The sequence below is a fragment of the Ixodes scapularis genome, unplaced genomic scaffold (assembly GCF_016920785.2).
Source record: "Ixodes scapularis isolate PalLabHiFi unplaced genomic scaffold, ASM1692078v2 PGA_scaffold0__279_contigs__length_252992795, whole genome shotgun sequence".
Lineage (NCBI taxonomy): Eukaryota > Metazoa > Arthropoda > Arachnida > Ixodida > Ixodidae > Ixodes > Ixodes scapularis.
The window spans coordinates 123688825-123695881 of NW_024609835.1; positions in this window are offsets into that span (position 1 = coordinate 123688825).

The window sequence follows — 7057 nt, forward strand, 5'->3', positions numbered from 1 at the left end:
CGACCATCGAAGCCATGGGACACTCTACACGTCGACTTCGCCGGACCCGTGGAAGGAAAAATGCTATTGATAGTTGTTGATGCCTTCAGCAAATGGCTCGAAGTTCGCCAAATGAACAACATCAACTCCGGTTCACTGATCCAAGAACTCCGAAACTTGTTTGGAACGTTCGGAGTACCACGTAAGATTGTCAGCGACAACGGCACATCGTTTGTATCCGCCGAGACCGAACAATTCTTACTGAATAACGGTATTCGTCACGTAACAAGTGCTCCATACCATCCGGCGACAAATGGCCAAGCAGAAAGAATGGTGTACGATACTAAACAGGCATTATCTAAAGACAAGACGGGAAGCTTGTCGTGCCGGCTTGCTCGATTTCTGCTTAAACAACATACCACAATCAGTCTCACGACAGGAAAGACGCCGGCTGTGCTCATGTTCGGTCGAGAATTGTCAACAGCACTCACACGTCTACAACCGCAGAGAGAGCGAGATGAAGAAGCGACACAACCAGTCACGTCTCCTAGGAAGATTGCGGTCAACAGCAACGTATTCATTAGAAACTTCAGAGGAACGCCGTTGTGGATACCAGGAACAGTGGTTAAAAGGCTCGGACTCCGTTCTTGGGTTGTGAAGACAAGGGATGGCACTGTACGAAGGCACGAAGATCATATCAGAAATTCCGCAGAAGACGCTTCAGGACAAGTGGTCGCGATACCATCTTCAGCAAAAGGCATCAGCAACAACAGCCCACAAGCTTTACCCGCGCAGTGGACCATTCCGATGGTTGTGCAGCCAGCAACAAAAGAAGCACAGGAATTCATAGAGGTTCATCCCGATAAGCAGATGGTTCCGCCACCTACCTCTAGACCACAACGTTCAAGACGGCCTCCTGATAGATATGGCGACGGCATCTAGAGGGGGAAGGAGTGTGATGGCCAGCGGAGCCACGCGACCACCAAATATCAAAAGCGATCTGCAGCCAGAGCGCGTGCCCGCAGAGCGCGATCCAGAGACACGAGCCCCGATGGCGCAAGCCAGTCGTCCCCGAACGCTGATCCGCTTCTGATCAATAAACCTAAGTATTCGGGCGGTAGCCACCTAGTCTACGCGAATACAACACAAGGATAACGACGTACAAAACGCTGATCAGGCCTTTGCTTGAGTATGCGTCAAAAGTTTGGGATCCTCACGTGATGTATCTTGAGCGGGAACTGGAAAGAGTCCAGCGGCCAGCAGTGCGCTTTATATTTTTTAGTTATTGCCGACTTGAATCCCCTACCCAGCTTTGTTCGTAAGCCGGCCTTCCATCGCTTAGCAGTAGGAGAAAAACCAAGCGTTTAAAACTTATCTTTATGATTCCTAATGACATTGTTTTTATTGACAAAGCATCTTATATTGCGCCTCACCAATCTAGAATTTCAAGAAACAAACATAGCCGACGTATACAAGAATACAGATATTACAAGGAATGTTTTTAAAATTCTTTTTTTCCACGCACAAACGCGAGTGGAATTCCCTGCCGGAAAGTATGATGGCATGTCAAGATGCAGAAAAGTTTTTTTCTTCATTGAGCGTGTTTCCAGATATTTAGGTATATTGGCATGATCTGTATGTGAGCGAACGGGTGTGCTTTTGAACCATGAGTACTATTGTTGAATTGTTCTTCTTTTCCACTCAAGTAAGAGTCCCGACTCGGGACTGACAGTATGTGAAATAAATAAATAAATAATTAAAGGGGAAACAAGATTCAGCTGTTATGAACCACAGTGAACTCTGGAAATATATATAATAGATATGAAGTCGTTAGGAGTGTCTGGAATGGAGTCATGGTGCCGGGACTGTCAATTGGGAATGCGGTATTCTGTATTAGGTCAGAAATCCAGGCAACTTTAGAGATACAGCAAAGGAGTGTGAGTAGGTTGGCATGGGGGCGCATGGGAATACACCAAATGAGGGAGTACAGGGGGATATGGGTTGCGTATCTTTCGAGAGTAGGAGAAGGGATCAATACAATAAAATTTGAACAAAGACTAGCTGAAATTGAGGATACACGGTGGGCAGCGAAAATGTACAAGTATCTATATATGAAAAGTCTAAAACTAAGTGGACGAACCGAACCCGCAAGCTGAGATCTAAATGCATCCAACGAGATGGGGCCGATCAGGGCATATTAGTAAAAAAGGAAGTAAACGAAACAGAGAGGAAATTGTAGGAAGAGAGAATGCAGGGGAAATCAGCTTTAACAATATACAGGTCACAAATACAAGAAATGAAGAAGGAACAGTTGTATGATAATTCATTGGAAAGCTCATTGCTGTTCTAAGCTAAAACGGGGGTGCTAAGAACGAAGATATATAGGGCTAAATTCTAGGATATAGACACTTTATGCGGCATAAGCAACAGCAAAAAAGAAACTATAGAACTTGCAATTTTAAGGTACACGGGGTTTCGTGCCACCCTTTTGGGGGGGAGGACTACGGATTTGGAGGGGGCACTGGATTTGCAGACATGGATGGACGAATGGATAGGGAAAGAATGGCGGTAACTAAGAGGAGATTGGAAGATTGGTGGAAAAAACTAGGGAGGGGTAAAAATGCAGATAAAAATAAGCAATGGAAACACTTTAAATGGGGGGGGGGGGAGGGTTGTGTTTGAACAAAATTTATACACAATTTAAAAAAGAAGGGATGGCGATATGTTGGGCTAGGTGGCGCAAGCTGGCGCCCGTTACAAGGGTATAGCCATCGCCATCTATTCATCCATCCAAGAACCTTTTACGATCGGGTTTTTAAGTAATGTTTCAGTCAGTGCCTTCGCACTTGAGACTTCCTGGCAACACTGGGGCCCATTAACTAGAAGAGTTGCCGCATCACATACCTGGCCTAATTTATAGGGGTGTGCGTGTAATTGTTCAAAACGCATAGCGCGGCGCCATTTATACCCTTCACAGGGCAAGGGAAAGTTACATCATAGGGGCTCTTTTTAATCTTAAAGCTAGAGGAATGACACTCTGCTATTCGATGCGACCGACTATTTGCGTACCCCTGCTCATTTTCAATCCGGCAGATTAGACAAACCCCACACAAAAAGACTGATAAAGTTCTTGAAAAAAAAAAGAGTTAGATATGAATTCTAGCGTAGGTTTGTCTTGTGAATTTGAATTTAAAAATCATTTCATCCGAACTTGTCAATACACGCGAGAAAAACAGAAAAACCAACGGCTGGGTGTGATGCCATACCTAGAGGTTTCGACTGTCTTGCGCTTGCCGTTTGTGAAGGAACACGTGCAGGGTTCTTTACTAAGGCTTGCTGAAGGCGTGGAAATGTTGAGATCATTGTATATTACGCCACAATTCTCTCCTGACACCCAACGGGCCGGGAAGGAGTGGCTTCTCCGTTATTTTGAAAGTGTTATGTCGCTACTTGGCGCATCATTCTTAAATAAAATTTGAAAGCTCGCAATTCTGAAGGCAAAATGAAGACGATGTAAGTATTCTGTTTCCTCAAATACAGACACGATTCAGTTTCCATTTAAAGGGTCACTCTTAGTGAACTGATGGAACTTCTGTAGATGTGTGCGAAAGTGAAATTTCCGTTTAAATAAAATTCGAATCGAGTGGTGTCCAATAGTAATAGAAAAAGAAGAATGTCGAGTCCATACAAATTTCATAAATTAGAAATGTTCACAAGACAAACAAAACACACACACGGAGAAAAGCTCACCGGAGAAAAGCTCACCGGAGATAAGCTCACCGGAGAAAAGCTCACCGCAAACCCAGCGGATGCGGAGAAAAGCTCACCGATTTGTTTTTTCTTCTTTTTATATGGAGGTTGTTGGATCATGCATATATCAATTTTTTATCATTAAAATTCGTCAGCTTTATAAAAAAGAAAATGTCCTTTTTTGTATTATTTAAGCTTATTGAATGATATTGCTCCAAAATTAATAATTGCGGGCGAGTGTTTTCTGTGGCTTACTCTTTAGGCAACGAAAGCCCAACTCAAAAGTTTATGAACTTGAAGAACAGGAAAAAGTTCGAAAATTTAATAATGTCTGCATAAAGCCTAAAAAGCATAACTGTCAATGGCGAGCGCCCGAAAGTGCATGCGCAACAACGCGGCACCTGAATTCCTCTTTGAAGCTTTTGTTAACCTTTGAAAACAGGATAGAACGGTCAGTAGAATATGGAGGTTTCTTTCTTCCACGTACATACACGTTTTGTAGCCGTTCGTGCCGGTGTTTCCAGACGTATTTTTAATGAAGTGACGAATGCGAATTGTGTTAAATGGCAATGTTTGACGCAGAATTCGCTAAGTTAAAAAGAAAAAATCGGTGAGCTTTTCTCCGCATCTGTCGGTTTTGCGGTGAGCTTTTCTCCGGTGAGCTTTTCTCCGGTGAGCTTTTCTCCGGTGAGCTTTTCTCCGCCGCCCTACAGAGACAGGCACACACACACACGCAAACGGGGAAAGGAACAAACAAGCAGATAAGGATAAAAACATTCTGTGTTCCTTTTCCTCCAGGGCACGCGGAACGAAGAGGAGCTAGTACGAATCAGGATGGTGTTAATGACTACAACAGACCGATGTCACGAAGCGAACTGCGCAGGCGCGCAGATCCCGGAAGTGATGCCGCCGCCGGGTTACTTGCAGTCATTGCTTTCCGGCTTCCGGCTTCCCGGCTGCAAACGGCTGTGGCAGACTTGTACGTAATGCGTTTCATGCAAGTAACATAATTACTTGTAATTCCTTACATTTATCAGTAGTTTTGTAGGGGAATAACTACACATTTGAGAAAGTAATCGTAAAGCAGTTTCCTCACTTCTTTTACGCAAGGGAATGATTGTAATTTGTTACAATTCGTTTTCGGTCACGAAGGAATATTGCGAGAACTAATTATAAAAAAAAAAAAAGAATTGTTTTTTTTTTTTTTTTGTAAGGGTAGTTTTACCGGAATCACACTGCAACCTGCTTTTTCAAAACGCAAGGATTGGCATTCTTTAGATGCTCAAAGCCTTTTTTCGCTTTACCTAAAACCTCTACTCAAATCTTTTTTGTTTTTGTTTTTGTTGTTGTTTAGTTGTTTGCGTATCGTAACTCGTAAACTTGCTTGCCCGCAACGAAGTGGGAAACACACTGATACAAAAAACCGGACTCTCCGTGCAAACAATATTAGGCAAACTCCCAAGTTCAAAGTGCTTCCTTCCAGCAAAGGACAAATACAAATACAAACAAAAAACACTAAAGTGCACTCGAGCGGGTGTTGCGGATTTGTGCCCGTCTTTTCTTTTTCTCTCTTCATTTTTTCTTTGTTTTCTGGCCGAGAGAGAGAGAGAGAGAGAGAAGATGACTTCTTTGTATCAACTTCAAAGACCAAGGTCATCTGCACTGGGGAGAAAATCGAAGTTTGGTGAGCCGTAGTTAGGACACTGCGTCTCAATGGGCCAACAGGATCTAGGTGACGTTTTGGAAGTCGAGCGGGTAGGGAAGGGCTTGCGAACGCGTTGTTTTCTGGCCACTCGGTCTTGCGTCTAGGTGGCAGCACGCACCTATTTAGAAAAAGGTGGATGGAAAATGTGTTTAGTGCGGCGTACGACATATTCACATAAAAACGAGGCAACATGTCCGATGAGACGTTCTGATAGCCAGATGTTGCTCAAGCGTCACAAAGGTGCGAGTTACAGCTACAATAAACGCTTTCATAACACTCGTGTCTTGTTTCTTACCCTAGGACAGTAAGTTTGAAAGTAACACCGCGAAATCAACAGTCACTTACTTTTATGGAACTGTAATTGTAACTGCAATTAGTTACATTTAACAATGGGTAATTGTAAATGTAATTCCAAACTTTTTTTTGGTATCGTGTACAAGTCTGGGTGGTGCGCGTACGTCATCTCACATCGTCGTTTGGGACGCCCCGGTGTCAGCTTGGACTCTCCTCTATGTCTGCACTGCATCAGATTATATTTTTTGTGATGCCTTAGTTTGTCAGCAAGCGCAGAAATACAGTTCCACTCGTCTTATCGCTTTAGAATCGCTTTGGTGCCGTCGTCGTCTGCTTCTTCGTGTTGCGGTCGCGGGAAAAACAACGACGCCACTACTCGAGCACTCCGGCTGCTCAGACGTCTAAATGGACTTAGAAACAAGAGAAACATCGAGCTCAATGGCACAGAACACGGAAATTCGAGGGACCGTCGGCTCGATGTTGCACCGCAGAATAGCATCAAATTTATAGATGGAAACCTGAGCTTGGTAGTACTCAGACATGTGCATAACGTTCAATCGACAGTGAAGGAAGAAGAGCGAAATAGATTTGCTCGGGGAGCGATAGTTTTCTAAAAGTCTTTTCATTTCGGTTGACAGCCTGTGCGACAGGGTACAGGTGAACTGCGGCGAGAAGCTTTCACACAAAAAAGAAGCGATCTACAAAGAGACCATGCCTGACGCGCCAAAACAACTCGCATCTGTCAAAAAGAAGCAACCATGCCAGATACCTGAAAACTTTAGTTGGCGATGAGCTTTTGCGCACAGTTTCTATTCAGTCTTCTTTTGTTTACGCAAGCTCCGAACGCTAACAGTCGCCTGACGGTGGAAACTTTTTTTCTGCGGTCTCGACTGGTGTTAATGCAGAATGCATCAGTAACGACAGCCAAAATCAAGTTGTAGCATAATAGAACACAAAGTGGGCGAGCTTTTTTTGCTACCCTTTTGGCTGTAAGTGTTGCACTTCTAACTTGCACTTAATTGTTTCACGCGTTGTTCTGAAAATAAAATAAAAAGAGCTTTGGAAAAGTCGTTTTATTTCGAGTGATGGATATCCGGAATCGCTGCTCTTCTTATTAGTGATTGTGCTGTTCTTTTGAAGCAAGTTGTGCTTGAAATATGTTGTCGCAATAACAGTTATAACCACCAAAATACATCTAGCAAAAAGTAATAAACACAACCGCCACAAAGCAGTGCGGAGGTTCTGATTGATATAGACCAACGGATAGACCTTTATGGAGTGAGTGCTCATGGAGATTCCAACGTACGGTACACTTCGGCACGCCTTATC